General features: G+C 40.4%; 1 protein-coding gene across 4 annotated transcripts in view; it reads right to left on the minus strand.

Moving 5' to 3' along the window:
• Positions 1–25,812, minus strand: part of NRIP1 (nuclear receptor interacting protein 1) — a 99,469-nt gene that overhangs the window by 62,783 nt on the left and 10,874 nt on the right. Inside the window, exon 2 of one of the 4 annotated variants that reach the window (XM_039337246.1) lies at positions 19,315–19,411. The exons of 2 other annotated variants lie outside the window; for them this stretch is intronic. The gene's annotated coding sequence lies outside the window, so the exon portion shown is untranslated. Of the gene's footprint in view, positions 1–19,269; positions 19,294–19,314; positions 19,412–25,812 lie in introns of those variants that run through there. One more of the 4 variants, XM_039337247.1, reaches the window with a different exon arrangement.

Here is a 25,812-nt window from a genome sequence, read left to right on the forward strand (position 1 = left end):
CCTGGGGGGCAATATCGCCCAGGTTAAGAACCACTGATCTAGAGGAACCAGGAGTTATGGGCTTTTTCCACTAGGAGAATGAAACCTCATCTAACGTTAATATGGGAGCCAACAATGAGACTGACATTTCTGGGATTCAGTCTCATTCAATTACTTACAACTTCAGCATACAGATTAAGAATATGAACTTCATATGCTGTTCAACTCAGTATGAAGATGTATTTTTACTATGCTGATGGTGACTCACTGTCAACCAATAAATACCTTCTCTAATAATGAAGTTTCATATAGATGTTAAACCATAATGGGAAGAAAACCAACATCTATGGCACCCCATAAAAAAGCTGTCAATAGCTTGAGAATTTACTCATTACCAAGTAAAACTGCCCACTCAAGAAAAAGTATAACTACTACAGAATACAAGCCCCAAATTCCAAGGCATCTAACACTGTCTACAGTCTTAAACCCTGCTAGTAAGGGGGGGGGGGGCATATCTCTTATCTAAGCTTTAAGAAAAGATAATCCACAAGATTGATTAATGCAGTTTCTGTCTTATATTCAGTTCTGAAACTCTCTATAAGGGAATAACATAATCTGCTTCATCCATAAAATCATGTTACAATAATCCCCCACACTTCCTCAGAGTTCATACAAGCAATTCTTAGATAATATTCCCAAGACACTGCCCTAGTCCCAAGATGTAGCTTAGCATGAAAATAATTGAATTAACATATGGAAATAACTGCATTTTGGAATATAGCGTGAAGGCTTTGGGGAAATAATGGCAAACATTCCAAAAATAAGTTATTTTTTAAGAGTATTCTTTTTGCTTGATTCTCCTTCCCTCCAAAATGAGAATAGAAAAAATGATTGACCTAATATTGTATGTTTAAATAATACTTGCTAAGAAATATATATATCAATCAAATTCAGAAATACATAAATGAATGAATAAACGTCCTTGCCTCAGGCAAATTTCAATTTTAAGAAGCCCATGAAAATGGCAAATCATTAAGGATAAAAGTACATAATTTATAACACTTTATAATTCTATGTGCTATACACTTTTTGTAGCAAGCTTTTTTAAAAAATAGAAAAAGTTAGCAAACAGAAAAAATGATTATTTTCAATTAAAAATATTTATATAAACAAAACAACCTATGTTATTACAATGTAATGTCAGCTACAAAATCATTAAAAACTAATTTTGCATATTACCATTACCAGAACTAGTCAGCCAAATCAAGAATAATTTCCAAACTGCTTATTTGTTGATGAAGGCATTTTTCCTGTAAGGTTACCTACAAAGGTTTAGGTATCCTTTGTAAAATTGTATGTAAATAAATTCACAAGTAAACAGACAGTAACACAACTATTTACAGATTTAAATGCATGACTGCAATTTGTATGAAGTTGATTACAGATCTGAAATCAGCAAATAAGGCGGGACAGAATTCTAAACATTCTTCCAGTTGATTCAGTAGTTTTTTAAATTGCACAATAAAGTTGTTAATAAGCAAAAGAATGTAATTGAGTCATTAGGCTTACATGAAGAAAATTCCACATGTGAACAAACATTCTGAGCCTTCTAACCATTCACATTATGACAGATACCTAATATCAACAATCATGGGTTCATTTAAGCAAAGCCTGAGCCTTTGAATATGAAAGTAATTCACTCTTACAAAGCAGAAGATTATAAAAAATCTAAATGCTTTCAACTACCAATTTCACCTTTAAAAAAATCTTGTTAAGAAACAGAAGTTACATACAGTGGTTGAATCAAGGCAGGTTTTGGAACTTTTTTTAAAAAAGGTCTGCCAAAATAGTGTAAAACAAAACTTTGAAACAGCCTCTTGAAAGTTTAGCTTACATTGATGTAATTGCCCATAATATAGTAAACAATGATGATATGCATGTGAGAGTTATCAGAAGGAAATGTTTTGATTCATCACAAATGTAGTTATCTAAAGCATTTAAAAGAAACCCTGATGACCCTGAAATATTTTGGAATGTACTGCTTTGCAATAACGAAACAAAAATTGAATTGCTTGGCCACCACTACAGAATAAATATTTGGGCATGAGGGGGGAGAAAGGAAGAACATTTGAAAAAAGAACACCTTGCCAATCATTATGCATAAGGATGTCTTTTTTATTCTTGGGGTTATATGGCAATAATTGACACATGCAATATTCTGGATACAGTATCAAGATAACAATCCAAAATATTGTTCCAACTCATCCACTCAGTATTTACAATCAAGATGAAGATATCACAAAGGCATTCATAGATTTGAATATTATTGGAAATCTGTAGAGTTTTCAAATGTGCCATGCATTCATGAAGATCTAAGAACAATTAGTAACTAGAAGTCTACTTCAAAAATGGGAAACTTTTGTAAGCTAGAATAGAAACATCTAGGTTAATTACAGTAAACATTAGAAAGTTGTTATATTTTGCAAAATCTTTCCCAGACTGCCCCAATCTTCCAGTTAAGAGAACTTTTGTTCCCAATTCCCAGCAGTATCTGTACTGGAAGAGAATGTTGAAGAGTGACATTCACAGATCTAATGAGTACCTAGGTAAGGGAAGGTTGGTTGTCATTTTATTATTTTCAATACCCAAAAAGCATTACAAGATAATACAAGAGTTAGAATGAACCTTGATGGTAATTGTTTCTTGCCCAGTTCAGGAATTCTATAACATCTCCAGAATATGCCTCTGATTTAACATCTCCAGAGAAGATAAATTATAATTTCCAATAAATTCAGCAATAGTATTAATCCCATTAATTCAGCAACTCCCAAACCAGAGACAAGTCTCAGAATAAATGTCTCAGTTGCCTTCTTCAATACTATCATGTATCATTTGTATGATAAAACATACCTGATAACCTATCAGATTAATAACTATCATGGGATGACGCTATAAAGCATAAGTTTTGAAAGGATGCCAAATTTTGTATGTTATATTCATGTATATACATGTGCACACAATTTACACACACACACACACACACACACAAACAACATCTAAAGATATGTACCTTCAAAATGTTTTTAAAAATCAAATAAACTTTGATGAAAAAAAATCTGTTAGCGTGGAGTCAAAATGTAGGAACTCAAAGAAATAAGCTATTTATTCCATCTCTAAGTGGGAATATCTACCATTCTGATTTGAAATGTATTTGTGTTGACAGTGAGCCACATATTTAAAGCACACTTCTAGGACAGGAAGAACAATTTCACTGCTACCAAGTTAAATTCTATTTCTAGTTCTAACTTAATTAGCTTCATACATAATTTATTCCATTTTCTAATGGAAAGTTTTCATGTAGATAGAAAAAGATCTCATATAAATTGATGTATGTACATATGCACTTATCCAGAAATGCGCAGAATATGATAATGTACTGCATATTTCAAGGCATGGAAAAGTCACCAGCAGTGACATGTTTCACCATATGTGGATGGTATATATGGAAGAATATGGAAGCAAAATGTCATTCTATAGCTTTCTGAAAAATTATCAGGATACTAGTTTCTTAATTATTGCCTCCTTTGTGTGCAGATACTTAAAACAAAGCTTAAGCAAAAAAAATTGCATATGTATAAACTCCTTTCAATCTTTTACCGAATGAAAAAAACTTTGTATGGAAGGGGCGCTGTCTTACCTGAACACTTTTTCTCAGCATGATGATGGAGAATCCATGAATGGGTTTACTTCATCTTCCTGCCTAATAGACTAAGTCTTGTCAAAGTGGCACGCCTCCTGCTGGGCTATTTCCCAGTTCCGACGAAGGCAAAGCAGCTGATGATAATCAGACGTGTTAGCTCCTCCTATCCGACACAGGACCTGATGGACACTGAAGGGGCGGGTGTGGATTCTCCATCATCATGCTGAGAAAAGGCATTTAGGTAAGACAATGCCCTTTCTCCAGCATGAGGATGGAGAATCCACGAATGGGACATACCAAAGCTACCCTGTCCCTATGGGAGGGAACTAATCTGGGCCTGTGTCCCACTAGATGACACTACCTATTGTAGCACCCTCCGGCCAAACAAAGCGTCTGTGAAGGCAAACTTGTCTATCTTGTAATGCCTGATGAATGAGGAAGGCAAAGACCAAGTTGCCGCCCTGCAGACCTCTCCACTGGACACTTGTGTCGCCCAAGCCGCTGAAGTTGCAGCGCTGCAGGTGGAATGAGCAGTGACATGGCCGGGAACGGGTAAGGAATGTCACTGGTATGCCCTTGCAATGCAAGCTTTGATCCACCTGCCTATGGTCAAAGACGAAACCTTCTGACCCATGGAAGAGGGTTGAAGGAGATAAACAGTGCCTCTGACTTGCGAAAGGCGGAAGTCCATTTGATGTAATGGCGTAATGCTACTGGTGTTCTAAGCCATGTGACGGACGCAGGCAAAAGTCTGGTAGTATCACTTCCTGCGACCTGTGGAACAAGTTATTTTCTTTGGGAACAAAAGCTGGATCCAATCACAGGACTACTCTGTCAGTGTGAAAAACATATAGGTCCTCTCTGATGGAGAGAGCTGCCAGTTCTGATATGCGTCTGGCTGACATAACAGCTACTAGGAAGGAGCCGAAGTGTACATATCTTAATAGGCTCAAATGGTGGTGAGGTAAAGGCTTGCAAGACCTGTGACAGGTCCCAAGAGGAGTATCGACATATCGCAGGCGGGTTGGTGTTAGTCACCCCCTTGATGAAGAAGTGCACCATGGGGTGCTGAGCTAAAGGGGTTGAATTGTCACATGCAAGCACTGTTGACAGAGTCGCCACTTGCATGCGGATGGTATTGGGTGTCAAGCCCTTATCGAGCCTCTCCAACAAATATTCTAGGATTCTCGGGATGGTGATGGACGAGAGATCGAATTGGTTCCTGGTACACCAGAGACAAAAGTTTTTCCATGTGGCATCGTAAATCCTATTCAAGAGGGGCGTCTGGATGCCTGAATCATTGTGATTACCCTCATCAAATAGGATTCTCTGGTCAGGAGCCGCCGCTCAAATGTCAGGCGGTTAACTGGAGCCACTGGAGTTCCTGATGTTGGAGGACTCCCTGGCTGAGGGCAATGTGATCTGGAGGGATCTTCCAAGGGGGGGAGATGGAAAGATCCACAAGGTCGGCAAACCACAGTCGTCTTGGCGAGTGTGAAGCAATTAATATGACCTCTGCCTGTTTCTGCAGCATCTTGCGGATGACTGCTTGGATCAGAGGGAGAGGGGGAAAGGCATATAAAAGTCCCTTGGGCCAAGGGCTGCGGAGAGCGTCCGCCCTCTCCGCCCCTGGAGAAGGGAACCTGGAGAAGAATCTCGGAAGCTGGGAATTCACTAGAGGAAAACAGGTCTAATGTTGGAAAGCCGAACCTGTTGGAGATCTCCTTGAACAGGGTGGATCCAGGTGCCACTCGAGTGATCCATCGTCAACTTGCTCAAAGAGTCTGCCTGTTGGTTCGCCTCCCCTGAAATGTATTCTGCTTTGAGGGAGAAGAGGTTGGCCTCTGCCCAACAACCCAAAAACTGGGCCTCGGCCATGAGGTATCTGGACCGGGTACCCCCCGCCAGTTCACATGGGCCTTTGCTGCTACGTTGGCCATGAGATCTAGGACATGTTGCCCCGCCACCCTGCCGCTGAAGTGGCAAAGGGCCAGACGTATAGCTCTGAGCTCCAACCAGTTTATATTCTGTTTCAGATCTAATTGGGACCACCTGCCCTGAGCCCATTGCGATTGAAGGTGTGCCCCCCCAGCCAAACAGACTGGCGTCCGTAGTCAAGGTAAGCCTGACTGGTTCCTTGAACAAGGAGCCTTTGGGCACCACTGGGGAGGCCCACCACTGAAGGGACTTTAGGGTCTGAAGCGGAACTCTCACTCTCTGGTTGGAAGAGTTGGTACCTAGTCTTTGAAACGGGAGCAAAAACCATTGTAGATCTCTGGAGTGTAGTCTGGCCCACGGAACTGTTGCCATACAAGAGACCATCTTCCCTAGGAGTTGCAAAAGTACGGCTAGTGTGACTACTCACTCCCTCCGGACCCAGTGTATCAGGGTCCGAATGCTGACCTGGCATTCTCGCGCTAGATAGACCTTGCAGAGTTTGGTGTCTCTGATCGCGCCTAAATGAAGGAGGAGGGTTGATGTGACTGTCTGGCTCTTCTGAAAATTCACCGAGAACCTGTGATCCTGAAGGGTCCTGATGACTGGGCCGACTGGAAGGATGAGGACTGGATGAGAATGTCGTCCAGGTAACACTGGACGCGCACCGGAATCAGTCTCAGGTAAGCGGCAAGCACAGCCAACATTTTTGTGAACACTCGTGGAGCTGAGGAGAGGCCACGCGGTAATGCCTTGTATTGGTAGTGTCGGTTCCTGTAACAGAACCTGAGGAACTTCGATGGCCGGGAAGGATGGGAATATGTAAATATGCCTCCGTGAGATCGATGGATGTTAGGAAATCCTCCTTCCTGATGCTGGCCAGAATAGACTGGAGTGTTTGCATATTGAATTTTTTGTAGGCCAGATGGGAATTCTGTCTTTTTAGGTCTAATATTGCTCTCCATCCCCCCAAGGACTTTGGCACAATGAAGAGAGTGGAATAGAACCCTCTTCCTCTCTGATCCTCCGGCACTGGCTCCATGGCCTCTGTTTCTAACAGGTGACAAATGGCCCTGGCCATGAAATTTGATTTGGCCGCATTCCTTGGGGTGGGGCAATCAACAAAGTGTTCTGGAGGGCTGGACAAGAATTCCAGGGATAGGCCATATCTGATAGTGTTTAGCACCCAGGAATCTGTGGTGGTGGTCTCCCATCTGTTGGCAAAGAGAGACAGCCGACCATCAATTGGGGAGGCCTCCCTGAAGTCACTTGGTCCTTCTAAAGGGACAGCTTGCAGAGCCCCAAAAGGGCCACTTGGCCTGGAATTGATGTCTGGATTTAGGTGCGAAGCGCTCTTGTGAGCGATCAGGTCTGGGGGGGGAAGAGCGGGGAGGCTGAGACCAGTCCCAGCCAGGTCCTGAATGAAAGGACTGTCTTTGGGAATACTGGTTAGATCTTCTATCTGCTTTCCTAGGAATATGTGACATCACCCTGTGCTTGTCCCTGCCTTCGACCAGGTAAGGATTAAGTGCATCTCCAAAAAGGTGTCCGCCACAGAAAGGGGTGGTTGCTAAGCGCCACTTAGATTTCAAGTCTGCTCTCCATTGCTTGAGCCATAGGAGCCTACAGGTCGAGATATTTGCAGCTATGGCTCGAGACGAGAATCTGGCGGCGTGTAGTGATGCGTCTGCCGTATACTCTGATGTCGCCACCAACTTACCCAGGTTCTGGTGTGCGCGCACCTTGTCAGGGGGAATCATGGCCTGAAGCTCTCGAAGCCAAATGATGGAAATTTTGGCAAAGAAGGAGGTGGATGTAGCCTCCTTCAACGACCATGCCGAGGCTTGATGAGACCTACGTAAAGAATATTCAGACCTCCTGTCCTCCGCCCTTAGAGCTTCAGCCATGTCCCCTGGTACAGTGGAGGAGAAAAAGAGAGATGTTAAAGACTTGTCCACAAGTGGAACCTCCAGTAGTTCAGACAAGGAGGGGGCAAGATTGAAGAGTTTCTTCTCTGTTCCCCCCGACACGGGGAAGGTGCCGGGCATTGCCCACTGTTTTTGCATGGTACTGCGGAAAAAGAGCGAACAAGGAATATGTCTCTGTGTGACTACTGGCTCGGAGAACAACGAGATCGAGTCCTGGGTGTGGGAGAGACTGGTTGAGGCTCCTGATCGGGACTAATTTTGGCAGATGTACACATTTTGAGGAGGAGCGATTTAAATAAGGCTGGGTCAAACAGGCCGATAAAGGGAAAAGGGTTCGGCATCAAGAGGCTTGACAGGAGCGGCTAATGAAGCCCGCCGCTCAGCTGGGCAGCTGGAGCCCGTCGGCACACGGCGCTATGGCCCGCGCTCGAAGGGGCAGTCCTAATCAGCTGGGAGGCTGCAGCAGGCTTAGAATCCCTGCGGTCCTATGAATAGCTCTCAATCGTGACAGGAACTTTTGCTGAATGTCCAAGGTTGAGAAAAGCCAAATTAAAGTTGAGGAAAGGAAAGCTGATCGGATGGGACTGCACTAAGCACAGAGCTAAGACGAAAAAAGGGGGAGAATTCACGAATGGAATCATACAACCTGCCTGAAGCCAACAGAATTGCGTCCTGCTGGGCATAAGACTAAGTTGGAACTGGGAAATAGCCCAGTAGGAGGCGTGGCAACTTTGACAAGACTTAGTCTATTGGGCAGGAAGATGAAGTAAACCCATTCGTGGATTCTCCATCCTCATGCTGGAGAAGACCTATTATCACAATCTTATTTTAATTTTAGCACATTCAGTACAAAATCCTATATGAGGGTAGTACTAAATTTAAAAATTGTAAAATATAGTATACAAATATACCATTTCCAACCGTACTGATATATTTGCAACAGTATTGATATGCAAAACAATTATATTGTTCAATGAATTCTTATAGTACAAAATTAGAATTTCAAAAAAAAAATCAAGTTCCTTTTCAAACAAACTGACAAAGAATTTGGTCTGCTATTTCAAAGTAAATGTTGCACATTAGAAGAATATTAGATGATGTCAAATTCATTTTAAATATACTTTAATACTGATAACTATTAATATATCAATAAAATCAATTTTTGAAATATTAATAAAGCTAATAAACAATCATTACTAAAAATATTGTCATAATCCTCTCATAATAGTTAAAGAAACTAGTTTTATTTTTCAAGTCTGAAATGAGAAATATACACAATAATCTCTTCTAGACTATTACATACTACGCCAATATTATTCAATTAAAAAGGGTTCTGATTTAAAGTGGTTAGTTTTCAATCAACATAAACAAGATTGCATTGGTTTTATAATTGGTTTTGCAATATATATCTTCTGTTCAACCTTAAACTAATACCAGTGTAATTTAGCAGTTAATAATACAAGTAATATAGTAATATAAAATGAAAATGTTTTGCTTTATATTAAAATGGTGGAACCTTGCAGATGAAAATAACACTGTGTGTACTACTTAATTTTCAATATATATATTATTTTTAAAAAGCTTTTAAAAGTTATAACAAAATGCTATACAGGTAGTCCTTGATTTACATCAGTCATTTAGTGACTTCTCAAAATTACAACGGCACTCAAAACAGTGACTTATTTTTCACACTTACAACCTCTGTAGCATCCCCATGATCATGTGATCAAAATTCAGATGCTTGGCAACTGGCTCATACTTATGACTGTTGCCATGTCCCAAGCTCATGTGATCTTTGTGACCTTCTAACAAGCAAAATCAATGGCAAAGCCAGATTCACAACAACCGTGTTACTAACTTACCAGTTGCAGTGATTCACTTAACTGTGCAAGAAATATCGTAAAATGGGGCAAAACTCACCTAACAACTGTCTCACTTAACAAAAGAAATTTTGGGCTCAATTGTGGTCATAAATCGAGGACTACCTGTACATGGGCTTAATTCTGTCAGATGAAAAGGTTCAATAAAAGTAGGTTTGATTAATTACTCATGTTCAGTTTGCAATCCTATTTCACACATTCTAAAATTGCCTAAATGGCCTTAGTGACTGGTTAAAAAAATTGAACTGGAACCATTAATTTAAAAACTTATTCCTGGGGAAAGGGAATGTGTAACTGAAAGGACTGTCTGCGGGCATATGGTTTGGCCGGCTGATGTGGGTCAACACCTTCTGCTTATCCTTATTTTTGGTCAAATAAGGTGCTAGGGCCTCTCCAAACAGCTGACCGCCCTGATAAGGAGCTGCAGCCAGATGCCACTTGGATTTGGCGTCAGCCTGCCAATGTTTGAGCCACAGCATTTGCCGTGCTGTCACATTGGAGTCCATGTTTCTGGATGAAAACCTGGCTCAATGCAGCGTTGCATCGGAGATGTATTCTGATGCAGCAACTAGCTTGCTCAGGTCTTGTTGAGTGCGTACCTCCTCCGGAAGGAGCCTGGCCTGCAGTTGACAGAGGCAGAGGAGAGAGGTCCTAGCAAAGAAGGATGCGCCGGTCACCGCCCTTATCGCCCACACCACCGCCTGATGAGATCTGCGGGAGGTTAATTCCCACCTCCTGTCCTCAGCCCTCAGAACCTTGACCATATCCCCTGACACTGTAGTCGAGAAGAGGTGGGCCAAAGGTTCATCAACCATTGGCACTTCCAGCGCGTCAGCCAAGTCTGGTGCAGCACTGAACAACTTCTTATCCATTCGCCCAAGAGGAGGGAAGCTGCCAGGGGAGGCCCACTGCTTCCGGACAGCGTTTAAGAAGAGAGATGGGCAAGGTACATGGTGTTGAGTCACCATGGGCTCAAAGAAGACTGGGTTTGGATCTGAGCTAGGCAAAGGGTCTAACTGAGGGAGCCGATCAAGGCCTATGTTGGCAGTGGTGCTGGCCTTGAGGAGCAGCGGCAAGAAGAGAGTCAGGTTAAAGAGGCCTCCAAATGGCGGAGAGTCTAGAGTAAGATCCTCCTCCAACCATGGTAAATCTGGTTGGTCGTACTCCGTAAAAGATGCCCTGCTATAAGAGGATTGGGATGGTGAGGGAGGTCCATGGTAATCTGGATCTCCGGCCTGGAGGGGGTGGGATGGGGGAGAGGAAGCCACTGACTTGGCCCTGGGCATGTGGTAAGATCTGGCTGCAAGAGGCCGGTCAATTGACTGGGAAATCATGGCTTTAAGGTGATCCTCCAGACTCAGCTACCCTGAGCCCAGCAGCTGTTGGAGTGAAAGTGGCCTCTGGGCCTGAGTGTGGGATCTGCAGGACCACTGATGGTTGATGATTAGTGGGACCTTGATCCCCCCCCCCAGGAGAAGTGGGGTATGTGGAAATCCCCACCAGTGCCCAAACCCCGTGGGCAGAGGCTGAGGGTCCCAGCAGGAGATCAAAGAAGGAGGTCCCTGTCTGTTCCACTTCTACCAAGGCCTATCTCTGCGCTTTGGAAAATTCCTTCTCCAAAGCCTGGTGCCTCCTGCTGGCCTGTTTCTCCGCCAATTTTGAAGGCTTCTTTACAGAAATGTCTTAGCCTTGGTCTTGATCCTGCCTGCCACCTCCTGGTTGGAGGACCTGTGCCTTTTACAGCTAGTGGATGGAGGAGTAGTCTCCTTAGGTTGGGGAGCTGTGGATTCCTCCATCCTATGTGAGTTATCTCAGGTTGTGCTGAGGGGGAACTCTGGCAGCAGATAAATTGGCAGATTGAACTAATGCAGCTGGAGCAGGGGAATACTAGAGTTCTCCCTGCTCCCCTGGCCATCTGACCAGTAATTTGCCCAGGGGTCCGGTCATGTCTACGACCGCGGCAAAATCAGGTGAGTGATGACAGCCAGCCTGCTTATAGAGTGCACAGTGGTGACAAGGCCAGCGAGTTTATAAGTGTCAGCACTTTTGCGTGGCAGGTGGACTCCGCATGATGACCACAGTCCAATGTTTAGCCTGCTAAATGGTGGCCAGGAAGGATGGGGCACCAAAATGAGGCCTGAATTTGGGCCTGTGTTATGCAGAGGGCCTGCTTCACTGCCTAAGGCAGCAGTCTCTACAAATTGAGGCGGGGTACCCTTGACAATGTGGCATCCAGGGGAAGTGGCCTCTGTGCGCCCTTTGCCCTGATGCCTGGATGGGTTATCCGGGTATGCAGGCCGACTAATATGGTGGCTGCTACCCTTCCTTGTAGGAGTACCCCTCCAACTCCCTTGTAGGAGTACCCAGGGGCCGGATGAATTCCAAGGGAGAAAGAGAGAAAGGGACTAGGCCTGAAGTCTAATGAGAAGGGATGCCCCCCACTCCAGTTGTCTCCATTAAACTCCGGCTGCGGTGACAGCGTGGTCCAAAATGGCGACCGCGTCTACTGGAGGATGCAACACCCGTCAGGGAGCCAGAAGACAGTCGCCTGTAGCAATTCTAGGCGATCAGAGAGGAAGCAGCAGTGTTGAATTGAGTTCAGATGGGAGGCCACGCTGGCGAATCTGGCTGATTAGGGTGTGGTAGGCCCCACGTGGCTTCCAAAATGGCAGCCGCAAGCTCTGGCCGCAAGAGAAAAGGCCCCCGAGGTCTCTGAGGGAAGGACATGAGGCGGCTAGCAGAGACCTCTTTGAACAGCCAGAGACTGAGGGGAGGGTTCCCAGCTGCAGCGCTGTCCCAGTGCCATCAAATGCGAAGCAGAAAACGAAAGCCTCTGCTCTCCCTGAGGCTTGAAAAGAAGCCAAAGCCTCCAACGAGAAGGAAAACATGAAATTTGAGCCTCTGCAAGGCCAGAGACTGAGGGTTTCCCAACCTCAGCGCTGATCCCAGTGCCGCCAAAGGTAAGGAGAAGGAGAACAGAAGCCTCTTCTCCCCTGAGGCTTGGAAGAAAGCTCAAACCCCCAACAGTCAAACTGAAGCAGCGCTGATCCCAGCACTATTTAGATGACTGTAGCAGCAATTAGGAACGAAGGAGAATTCACCAAAAGATTTGATCTACCTGCCTAAACTGGGACCCAAGTTGCCACATCCGTCTGGGCTGGAGATCAGGTCAAGACTGGGTGTGTCCTAGTCCAGGACGGGCTTGGCAAGTTTGACTGACCTGATCTAATGGGCAGGAAGACAGAGCAAACCCATTGGTGGATTCTCCATCTCCTGTGCTGGAGAAAAAGACATTCAACATTCTTATCTAAGAAAGAATATACTGAATAAGACAGCACTATATTGGTAGTTCTTGACTTGACCATTTGTTTAGCAACCATTCAAAGTTACAATGGCACTGAAAAAAGTGGGTGTTTGACAAGCATGTATTTACAATGGCTGCAGCATCCCAGAGTCATGTGATTGCGATATGTGACTATTAGTCAATGGGGCAAGTTGCATTTGCTTAATGACTGCATGATTCATTTAACTGCAGTGATTTATTTAATAACTATGGCAAAAAACATAATAAAATAAGGCATGACTTAATGGCCACCTTGCTTAGCAATGGAATTTCTGGTCCCAATCGTGGACTTAAGTCCTGGACTATCTATATGAAACTGCTAACCATGATAATATCATTAGATGATATCAAAGTGCCAAGCCACATAGGACTTTGTATGTAATGACTAGCACTTTGCATTACACTTAGAATCTTACTGGCAACCAATGCAATGTCTGGAGCATCAATGTTACATGATTTTGCTGATTTGCATTTATTTGCCAAAAGACAGGCTACCATATTCTGGTACCATCTGAAATAAAATCAGTCCATATAAAACATATTGTTGAGGTACAACCTAAAATTGCATAAGTAATTGCTGCCAGGGTTTCCTGCTCCATGTACAAAGGCTGCTCTATCCATTGTTTTTACCTGCATAACTAGTAGTCACTGTAAGTGCAGAATGGCTCAACAAATTATGGACCAAGATTTCATTTCACTTTGTCCTTTACTATTTAGTTCTCCACTAGGAGAATTTCACAGCATCTTTATTCTGTACTATGGTAACGGTTTATTTATTTGTGTATTTATAAGACTTATGTAGCCACGTGTACTGTAACACTGAGCAGCTGAAAAACAATACAAAGGTAAAAAGCATAACACCACCACAAAAATTTATGGTGCTCCCAAAAGCAAAACACCCACAAAAACAACTGTACTGGGCTCCAGCCTTTCTCTTCCCCAATATTTATGGGAAATGCTAGGTTTTTAAAGCTTTCCAAAAGACTAAGTGAGTAGAGGCTCATAGTATTCTCATGGGGAAGTGTTCCAAAGGACAGGGGATACTACTGAGAAGGTCTACTTACAGATGATGACATTTAAGGGAAGGAATCTAAGATGCACCCACCCTATCTGACCTGTGGAATGGGCAAAGTAGCTCCTTAAATAACTTGGTCCTCTGTCCTTCAGGGCTTTAAAGATGATAATTACCACTTTAAATTGCACTTGGAAATAAAGCTAGAAGCCAATGATTTCACATAGCAGTATAACATTGATGAACTATGGAGTGCCCAAAACTGCATGTGCTGCTAAACTCAAGAGTAGTTGCAATTTTTGGATCATCTTCAAGGCCAGCATCAAGTAGAACATGTTGTAGTATCCAGCCAATAAGTGATCGGGGCATGAGCATAACCCGTTTCTGCAATGGGAATACCTACTTAAGATGTAGAACTACTAAGCATAATGACCCTGGATCCATAATCATTATAGGTAACCAAGAAAGATACCATAATCAATGGTATGGAAAGCTGAAGAGCAATTTAAGAGAATTTAATTTAAGAGGATGCATTTCCATCATTCAGATACCAATAAATGTAATCAAACGGAATGATCAGTGCAGACTCTATCCCATACCTAGGCTAAATCCTGACTAAACACAATCCAGACAAATTTGTATTTGACAAAGTGCTGAAAATCCCATAATCTTCTTAACAGCTGTCCCTAAAAATAAAAGGATGGACACAGTTAAATAGTTATCTAAGCTGGACAGTTCTAGTGTCTCTTCAGCAGGAAGAGCTGAAGATTATCTATTTTAAAACAGTCACTTCACATAGAAGCTGAGTTAGTCATGAACATAGATCACCCTGTCTGATTCCTCAAAACTGGCAATCTCAAAATATTTCCCCCAGAATTTGCAAGATGTTTTCCTACTAAGATGGATAGGAAAATTCGGATTTTATTATTTTTATTGTAAGCCACTTAAAATCACTTCGTTAGGTGGATGGCTGTCTAAATTATCTATTTATTTCTATCTATCTCACTATCTTCTCTGACTCTCTTTTTGGGAATTCCAGATCTGAGCAAATTTGAATGATTAGATCAATAAGTATTGCACAAAAATCTCAAAATGGCTTTGTGGTAGATTTCCTTGAACCTGAATCCTAAAAGAAAGTATATCACTTTTAATATGACTGCTGCACCATACAAGGAAAGTTAAGGATGTTTTCCAACAATATCATATTCATTTGAGTATGATTTCTTCTCCATATTGTCAAAATGATTTCTAGTTTTTACCTTCAATTTTATATTTTGGAGAGCTCTACTCTTCTCTACGTGTCAATATTCAATCATATACTTAGCAAAACCATCTGCCAAACCCAAACTACTGTAAGCTAGTGAGATAGATAGAAATAAATAGATAATTTAGGCAGCCCTCTCTCTAACAATAAAGCGATTTTAAGTGGCTTACAATAAAAGTAATACAATCCAAATTTTTTAAAAATTACCCATCTCATCAACAAACTGTTGCCTTGAGATCCTTAGGCTTAGTGGCAAAGCCATTTTTTAAAGGGCTTCCAAAAGGATGTCAAGGATGAAACTAATTTCCCTTTGAGGAGTCCGCCTCTAAGATCCCGCCAGATGAACCTCTTTTGCATATGGTATCTGCAACATAATTCTTCTGTCAGACCTGATAGGATGGGCAGATTAATTAGGTAGAGCATGAAGGGCTTTAAAGGTCAAAAGTAGTACCTTGAATTGGACTCGGAAACAAATTGGCAACCAGTGCAGCTCATGGAGCAGAGATGTAATGTGTGCCATTCAAGGCACACACATAACTGCCTGTACTGCTGCATTCTTATCAGTTTAAGCTTTCAAATACTCTTCAAGGACAGTCCCATTAAAGTAGTTCTTTCAGGAGGTGACCAGGGCCTTCCTATCCAGGAACAAGTGCAACAAGCACACAACAGGAAGCCACGACTGCCATCTGCTCTTTGTGAGTCTAGGAAAAACCCCAGGTTATCCACTGGGTCTAATTTAAGGCAATGCAACTCTGTCACTGACTGAGCTCCAGAGATCCTGTGTGGAGATGGACAGAGTTCCAGGAGGACAGCCATCACTGTCCTACGCTGATCTGGGCTTTATGGCAGAGTGGCTAGATGGAAGCCTCTTCTCAATGCAAAACACATGAAAGCCTACTTGGAATTTGCAAAAAAGCACCCGAAGGACTCTCAGACTATGAGGAACAACATTTGTGTGGTCTGATGAAACCAAGAATGAACTATTTGGCCTCAGTTCTAAATGTTAAGCCTGGGGGAAACTAGGCATTGCTCATCACCTGCCCAATACCATCCCAACAATGAAGAATGGTGGTGGCAGCATCATGCTGCAGGGGTGATTTCAGCAGTAGGGTTGGGAGACTGGTCAGAGTTGAGGGGAAGCTGAATAAATCAAAGTACAGGGATATTCTCAATGAAAACCTGTTCCACAGTGCTTAGGGACCTCAGACTGGGCTGAAGGTTCTCTTTCCAACATGATGATGATTCTAAGCACACAGCCAAGACAACATAGGAATGGCTAAGGGACAACTCTGTGAATGTCCTAGAGTGGCCCAGTCAGAGCCCTGACTTGAACACTATTGAACATCTCTGAAGGGACCTACCTGAAAATGACTCTCCATCAATAGTCACCATCCAAGCTCACTAAACTTGACACGATTTGCAAGGAAGAATGGCAGAAAATCCCCCAATCCAGGTGTGCAAAGCTTGTAGTGTCATACAAAAAGACTCGAGGATGTAATTGCTGCCAAAGGTGCTTCAACAAAGTACTGAGTAAAGGGTCTGAATACTTATGCTGATGTGATATTTCAGTTTTTTTTTCTTTTTAATAAATTTACAGACATTTCTAAAATTCTGTTTTTACTTTATCATTATGGTGTATTGGTATATTTACTCATAGATTAATGAATTTCAACAACTGTAGAATCAGGCTGCAGCATAACAAAATTGGCAAAAGTAAAGGAGCTCTGAATACTTTCTAAATGTATTGTATGTTGAGTCAGCAATAAAGGGTCAAGATGACCCCAAAGAGGAGGGAAGAGTGTCCACAGCAGTCACCACCTCTGTATAACCCCCGGTTAATAATAATAATAATAATAATAATAATAATAATAATAATAATAATAATAATAATAATAATAATAATAATAACACCCCAGACTTAACAATTGTCGATAAGAAAGACAAAAAAGTCTGGATAGTGGATGTGGCAGTGCCTGGAGATAGCAGAATAGAAGAGAAAGAACTGGAGAAGATAACAAAATACAAAGACCTACAAATAGAAATAGAAAGACTGTGGCAAAAGCAAGCAAGGGTAGTACCAATAGTCATAGGCTCCTTGGGTGCAATCCCAAAACAACTGGAGCACCACTTGAACACCATTGGCATTGACAAATTCGCTATTAGTCAATTGCAAAAGGCGGCCTTATTAGGAACTGCTTCCATCCTGCGACGATATCTGTAATACCATCAAACATCCACATCTGCCTATCCCAGGTCCTGGGTAAGGACTCGATAGGTAGACAAAATGCCAAATCCAGTCTGAACATCTGGCTGACTGTGCGATGATCGATAATAATAATAATAATTTTGCCTGTAAGCAAAAACTGGTGGGATCATAAAATAGAGAAAATCATAGAAAATGATAAAATTAAACTGCTCTGGGACTTCAGAATTCAAACAGACAAGCACCTGCAACATAACACCCCAGACTTAACAATTGTCGATAAGAAAGACAAAAAAGTCTGGATAGTGGACGTGGCAGTGCCTGGAGACAGCAGAATAGACGAGAAAGAACTGGAGAAGATAACAAAATACAAAAACCTACAAATAGAAATAGAAAGACTGTGGCAAAAGCAAGCAAGGGTAGTACCAATAGTAATAGGCTCCTTGGGTGCAATCCCAAAACAACTGGAGCACCACTTGAACACCATTGGCATTGACAAATTCGCTATTAGTCAATTGCAAAAGGCAGCCTTATTAGGAACTGCTTCCATCCTGCGACGATATCTGTAATACCATCAAACATCCACATCTGCCTATCCCAGGTCCTGGGTAAGGACTCGATAGGTAGACAAAATGCCAAATCCAGTCTGAACATCTGGCTGACTGTGCGATGATCAATAATAATAATAATAATAATAATAATAATTATTATTATTATTATTATTATTATTATTAACAATTGTCGATAAGAAAGACAAAAAAGTCTGGATAGTGGACGTGGCAGTGCCTGGAGATAGCAGAATAGAAGAGAAAGAACTGGAGAAGATAACAAAATACAAAGACCTACAAATAGAAATAGAAAGACTGTGGCAAAAGCAAGCAAGGGTAGTACCAATAGTCATAGGCTCCTTGGGTGCAATCCCAAAACAACTGGAGCACCACTTGAACACCACTGGCATTGACAAATTCGCTATTAGTCAATTGCAAAAGGCGGCCTTACTAGGAACTGCTTCCATCCTGCGACGATATCTGTAATACCATCAAACATCCACATCTGCCTATCCCAGGTGCTGGGTAAGGACTCGATAGGTAGACAAAATGCCAAATCCAGTCTGAACATCTGGTTGACTGTGCGATGATCCATAATAATAATATAAAAGTTGGAAGGGAAGTTGGAGGTCATTTAGTCCAACTCCCTGCTCAGGCAGGAAACCCTATACAATTTCCGACAAATGGCTCTCCAGTCTCTTCTTAAAAACTTCCAGTGTTGGCGCATTCACCACTTCTGGAGACAGGTTGTTCCACTGGTTAATCATTCTAATTGTCAGGATGTTTCTCCTTAGTTCTAGGTTGCTTCTCTCCTTGATTAGTTTCCATTCATTGCTTCTTGTCCTGCCTTCAGATGCCTTGGAAAATAGCTTGACTCCCTCTTCTTTGTGGCAGCCCCTGAGATATTGGAACACTGCTATCATGTCCCCCCTCGTCCTTCTCTTCATTAAACTAGCCTTTCCTCATATGTTTTAGCCTCCAGTCCCCTTAATCATCTTTGTTGCTCTTCTCTGTACTCTTTCTAGAGTCTCAACATTTTTTTTTACATCGTGGTGACCAAAACTGGATGCAGTATTCCAAGTGTGGCCTTACCAAGGCATTGTAAAGTGGTATTAATACTTCACGTGATCTTGATTCTATCCCTCTGTTAATGCAGCCTAGCACTGTGTTGGCCTTTTTGGCAGCTGCAGCACATTGCTGGCTCATATTTAAGTGATTGTCCACTAGGACTCCGAGATCCCTCTCAGTTACTACTATTGAGCATGGTTGCAAGAGTCAATAGCCTCTCTTTTTGGGAACTGCAAAAACACTATATTACAGTGCCAACAGCTTCCAGCAGCAGCCAATAAGGCCATGCATCATCACAGCACCTGGAAGCAGGAAACACAGAAAAAATCCCAGTGCCAGCCAACGGGAACACAATCAATGCAGCCAACAGTCCTAGTATCATTAGCATGAAAATGGATTATGGTATCACCACAGTAACGATCAAACATGCAGCTGCCTCATCTCCAATCAGCACCATTCAGCTGAATCGCTCTCTCCCATCGCCATGATCTTGAGTGCTTGTTGTAGGAAACCATAGCCAGGTATAGGCATTCAGAATCCAGGAGGGAAGCCTAGAAGGAAAAAACACAAATGGCACATCCTTGCCCCCACAAAGTCAGCACCTAAAAAGGTTCCTCGCCACAGTCCTGCCTGTCCCTCAGTCAAAGTTGTACTCAGGTCAGCACTCTAGTTGGCACCTTAAGTAGGTGTCAGGATCAGTGCCCAGCATAGATCCCCCAGCATAGCACACAAAAGGGTACAAGTAATTAAAATATACAGAGTCATGTCAGAGATAATCAAACTTTTCCAAAATATAATTTACACTGTTTCTAATCTTGGGATCATGCAAAATGTAGAAAATGAAATCTAGAAAGCAAATTATTTGAAAAATTATCATCCCTCTCTTTACCCAACCAGATTTTAATGAAACATGATAATTTCCTTTGTTTATCTACAACCAAGTTGGGGACAAATACAGACTAACATTTTCAAACAAAATTGACATTTTCTACAAAAAACTGAGCTCAATATCTCCATCAATACAAAATACGATATTTGAGAGAGTGTTATTTCCAATAGTTTCTATCCAGTCATGAAGACTAGGCAGAATGGATGAGCTCCAAGTTCCTTCAATTAACAATATCTTTTGGGACCTAGGAAGTGCACCTTCTCTGTCACAGTGCCTACCCTCTGGAACATTATCACCTCCTACAGATTGGTATAGCTCTTGATAATGTTCTGAAAGTCCTTGAAAACCTGGCTGTTTTCCCAGGCTTAGATATAGGATGGTTATTTCTCACTGTACTCCACTTTTTTAAAAAGTATAAGCCATTCACAGTCGTTTGGAGTAGGGTATGGCCATAAATTTAAATAAACAAATAAACATCGCTATGAAAATGGTGGAATGAGACACTTGGGCTAGAACTAAAAGTTTACACAAAATTGCTTGACATTTTTATGTTAGAACACCCTACCCATTGTTTCTTCTATATCTTTCCCAACCTATCATCACCAAAATACTCTGTTATTCCTCCTCTACATTTCCAGATCCCTAGATTTACTTCATACAGCCTAGTAGTCTTGTCCACAGTTATACACAATACAGTGTGATTCTTTTCCAAAATGTTCTGGTATTCCCAGATATGTTCTATTTTTCCTAGGAGTAAAACAATCAATGCATTTCAAATATGAAATCTCACATCCAGAATATCATTATTTTCTACTTCACTGTCTGGGACACAATGCTGTAAGAACAACTATTCTGCAATTCCATTTACAAACTCTTGGAAAACAGAGAAGACCTACATACAAAAATAGGGTTCAAGCCCCCATTTAAGCTTAATAAATAGGAGACTTGCTCAAAACTAGCAATTTGTTCTGCAAAGAAAATTTCCCCAGAGTCAAAACCAAAACAAAAATACATAAATTTTTATTTCCATGTCTTTGTACATTATAGTTTCTTAGTACATTACACTGTCTTTGTACATTACACCTATCTCAAACTAGATTCAAAATGCAACTAGCAAACAATGTATCTATTTCATTGTTGTTGAAATATCCAGAAACATCAATTTCCGAATGTTGTAGCACTTCTGAAAGATGTCATTTTTCACCTATGCTGCCACATTCTAGTCAGAAGTTTCCAGAATATTTTAAAGGTCTATAGGAAAAATAGCAAATTGCAATATTCTAACAGTACGTGTCACAAACACGTCTCTCCTCTATCAGCAAAAATTAATCCACTTGAAAACTCAAAACTGCGAACCTACTCCAGAAGGGAAATATGATCCAATCAAATAGGCATGTTATTCACACTCTAAAGTCCATCTCCTGTATTCAATAACCACTTAATCTTTCATGAATTCAGCTTCAGTTTGTTCTCCCACAGTCAGACCTTTAACAGTCTGGAGACAATCTGAGGCTTGTAGTAGTCCAATCTTAAACTTGCAGAAAGGAGAATTATAACTAAGTGTTATTAGCTTATGTCTTTCCATAATTATAATTTCATGGTAGACTGGAAAATGTTCTCTACTTACTTACTTACTTATGAGACTTATATACCGCTTTAAGTGCAAGCACTCTCTAAGCGGTGTACACCAGTAAGCAATGTATGTATGTATGTGAACACAGTCAGCTAAAGTGGCCTGCAGTATTGCACTCTAACTGCTGCGCCACCTCGGCTCTATTGCTTTCTCCACTACAAATTCAGAGAAGTGATTTAAATGTAAATATTTGTCTATACACAGGGATATTTGAAGACCCTAAAGCTTTGATAAACAATTTAGCTACAGTCAAACTATACACAGCAATATAATTTCGCTTGTACCTAAAATTAATTATGTTTAGTTGTACAGGAACCTTGAACATTATTAAAAATCTTTTAACTAAAATACATTAATGATGTTTCAGTAGAAGATACATTGTTGTTGTTAATAATAATAATAGTAGTAATGATAATAATAATAATAGTAATATTGGTTTGTAAATTCAGGATTGTTTTAATATGCTATTTGACTTGTTTATTTTAATTCATGTGAAGCATGCCATAAATAGATGGCAAAGTAGTATAATATCCTACTTTTAAAATAAGATTTTGTTATGCCTTTATTTCAAACAATAGCTACATATTCTGACACTTCATAATTCTTATGGCAATTAAACTATACATTTTATCTACTGAAAACTCGGAAAGCTACTATAATAAACACAATATATACTAAACTTTAGTGCAAGCTATACACCACCTTTTTATACAATCTACTTACCTTAGTCAAATAATAAGATTTATAATAAGGTGAGTCACTAAAGCTTAATTAGTTGAAACTATGTATGTAGGAAGTAGAGAAAACAAGCTAGAAACTATTTAAAGTCATCTCCACTTATCAAACTCTGTCTAATAAAATACAATTCCAAATAAATAACCAAAATATAATACAACAAACGTGATTAGAAGCAGTCAGGATTAAAATATAGAAAAATACAACTATTGAACTAAATAGGTATATATACTTATATATAGGTATATTATACTGATCTGGCATGCTTATACTGTTTATAGGTATATTATACTTATGTGGCACATATGCATATTTGTCTAAAAATGATTCATACATCCTAAGACCAATACATGCACATGTACTTCCATGGAGGTTTGTATATATAAAGAGAACCTGAATATTCTATTATTCAATCATATGTTAATAATTATATATAGTGACATTTTTATCTATCTTACTTTGAATTCCCAACTTTGTACTTTGCCCCATTTTAGAAATCTTACAATTTTGCATTCATGTTCACTGTATCCCTCTTTCCCATTCTGCGATCACATTGTATAAATCCCTCTCATATGCTGTGTTATAAAAGTCATGTTTTCTCTATGCTTTCCTTTAATAGTGATTAACTATAGGTCCAAAGTAAAAAATGAAACAAATGAGCCATTTGAAAGAAATTCAATGTTCAGTGTTCAATTTCAAACAGAAAATGTGATAATTATCAGAGAATTTTTTTATATGATTTTATTTATATATGACTATTTTTATATGACTTTAGAAAATTAATTACAACCAATTCTGTTTCAAAGGGAGTATATAGGCATATGCCACATTCTCCATTCTCATAACTTGGTTGACAAGTTATTTGTATTCTATAGCAGAGGTCCTCAATCTTTTGGACACCAGGAACTGGTTCCATGGAGAAAAGTTTTTCCTTGGGCTGGAGTGCTGCCTGGTTTTGTGTGCTGCCTGCACCCCACAGATGGGGTTTTGCTTGTTTGTGCGGACCGGTTGCTAGCATGCCGCGGCTCGGTACTGGTCCATGGACCGGGGGTTGGGGACCCCTGTTCTATAGCAATGTTATAGTTTATAAGTAGCTACAATACAAAAAAGTTACAGTTAAAAATTCCCGAGCAATTGTAACTTTAACTTAACACTTACTGCACTGGCCTTGCACTTCTAAACTTTACCAAAAAGGCTCTAAAATCAATCCATTAGCTCACAAAGGTATGCTTTCTTAACCTCTAAAACAGATGGAATTGGCTAGAAATGTCTAGCATGTCAAAACTGTTACTCATCACAGCCCTTTGCACAAAATCACTTAAATTAAGGCATGGTTTCACCATAACTGGCATTAGTCTGCAGGGAACTTATTTAGCTGTCACATACTCCTGCCACTCCTGCTCTGCTTTAATTAAGCTTAATGCCTCATAATTTGACCTTCTATTGCTAACTTATTAACCTTATCTAGTACAAGTTCAAATATGATAAACTGAAAAGTTGCTGTAAATGCCATTTAAGCTGCTGAAAATCTAAGTGCTACTTTCGTCAATTCAAAAATGAAAGGTATCCAACAATTCTGATTCCATCCTCAAAAAAGAAATACTGCCAAGAAAATTGGAAACAAGCATTGATATAAGTAACGACTATAGTTAGCCTTCACGTAAGAACTCAGCAATAAATCTCAGCTCCACAGACATTTAATTCCTTACTCAGGAATAGGCTAACTGGAAGGTTTTAAAATATGACTTGCCTATTTTAGATTTTTTTTTTCTTGCTGACGAAAATGACAGCCCGACATACAAATTATTTGCCCTCCACAGTGCAAAGGAGTCAATGCTTTTACAGAGGTCAATACGCTAAAGTTTAAAGTCTAAGTTTTTTCTTCTGACTCTTCTGAATTAATGGATACTTGGTCGTTCTTGTGATGGTCTTAGGTAAACGCATTATATAGTGATATGATTTTCTTTAGCCTGGAAATTAGTGGTTCCTGCCAAATCGACCTCAACTCATCTACAAAAAAAATATAGAGCTTTATCAATTAATACTACAGTATGCTATTTCAATTTAGATATTATACAAAGAGCTAGTCTCTGAAGAAGGCTCTAAGGCTGTGCAAGTTGGAAGGAGAGAGAAAATGATGATGACCAGCAGCATCATTGGTGATAAGTGTACTGTTGGAAGACCTAAAAACCAGGTTAGGGACAGATTGCCTTGCAGAAAATCTATGTATTCACTAAAAATGGACACTGACTTTATGGCACATAATCAATTAATACTATTGTCATGTGTCTGACTAATGAAACACTTCAAAGAATTTTCAGGCATGGTTTAACCTAAAAAAAACTTTATTAGCAGAGACGTGTCAGCACGGCATGGTGGGGATGCCAAGATCTGAACTTCCTTTCCCTTTGCACATAACATTCCAGGCATTTCCCCTTCCCTATTTTGGGGCCATGACTCACATCTTCCAATTAACTTGGAGGGCAAAGATTCACTTCCTTTCTGTTTCCCGGGCTTTTCCATCCTCCCTCCTCTGCTCTTCATTAACTCTCAAAATACCAGACAGTTTTGCATATTTTGTCAAAGCAAGAATATACAGTATTTGCAGCGTTGACAGCTATTTCAATACCTTCTAATGATTCCTCCTAATACAGAATTTCAATAAACCCGAAGTACAACAGCTTTACATAGTCAACCTAAAATACAAGTTGATGAAAACAAAAACAAAAAATAGACACATACAGCCTACATGGTCCTGGCAGTTTTCATATTCTTATTAAAGGAGCAAGATGCAAAACATTAAAAAATTAGCTTGATTTCAAAAAGTTAGAAACAGAAGTAAGTATTGCCTATGACTTTCAAATAATGTTAGAAGATGCGTATTCCAATCTGCTTGAAAAAATATAGATTTTATTATTTTATAGAATAAAATAATCAAAGGATAAATATATACATTTGGTTGATATAACATATTAAAAGAGAGGTATCTACTAATCAAAAATGTAATTTCATAACGTATTAAAAGACAATGGCGTCTACTGATAAAAAATGTAATTCAGGCTCAGGACAACACATGCACTTGGTGAGAAGTATATAGATTTCCAACCCTTATATATTTTATACTACGTTGGTTTAATGGCTATTTCAAGCATATGCAAGGTGCTATAAACAGTGAATGTTACTAAATTGCCCTAATGCAAGCTTCAACAGTAGAGTACTAAACCTTGTAAGCATGAACATCTTTCTACATTCATTTTGTATGCTGCCAAGAGTAGCTTCAACAGTGAGATGGGTGGTATATATAGTCATGTGGGGAAAAAAGTACATCCTCTTTGAGTTCTATGGTTTTATGTACCAGGACATAGTAAAAATTATCTGGTTCTTAGCAGTTCTTAAAAGCAAGTAAATACAACCTCAGAAGAACAACAACACATGACATATTACATCATGCCATCATTTATTTTACAAAAAGAAAGGCAAAATAGAAAAGCCATGTGTGAAAAACTAAGTACACCTTATGATTCAATAGCTTTTAGAATCACTTTTAGCAATAACTTGAAGTAATCAATTTCTGTATGACTTTATCAGTCTCTCAGTTCCTCCTGTGGAGGAATTTTGGCACTCTTCTTTACAAGATTGCTTCTGGTTCATGGAGGTTTGTGGGGATTTATGCACAGCTATCTTGAGGTCATGCC

This window comes from Crotalus tigris, unplaced genomic scaffold, assembly GCF_016545835.1.
Source record: "Crotalus tigris isolate CLP2741 ecotype Arizona unplaced genomic scaffold, ASM1654583v1 scf7180000017672.2133156, whole genome shotgun sequence".
NCBI lineage: Eukaryota > Metazoa > Chordata > Lepidosauria > Squamata > Viperidae > Crotalus > Crotalus tigris.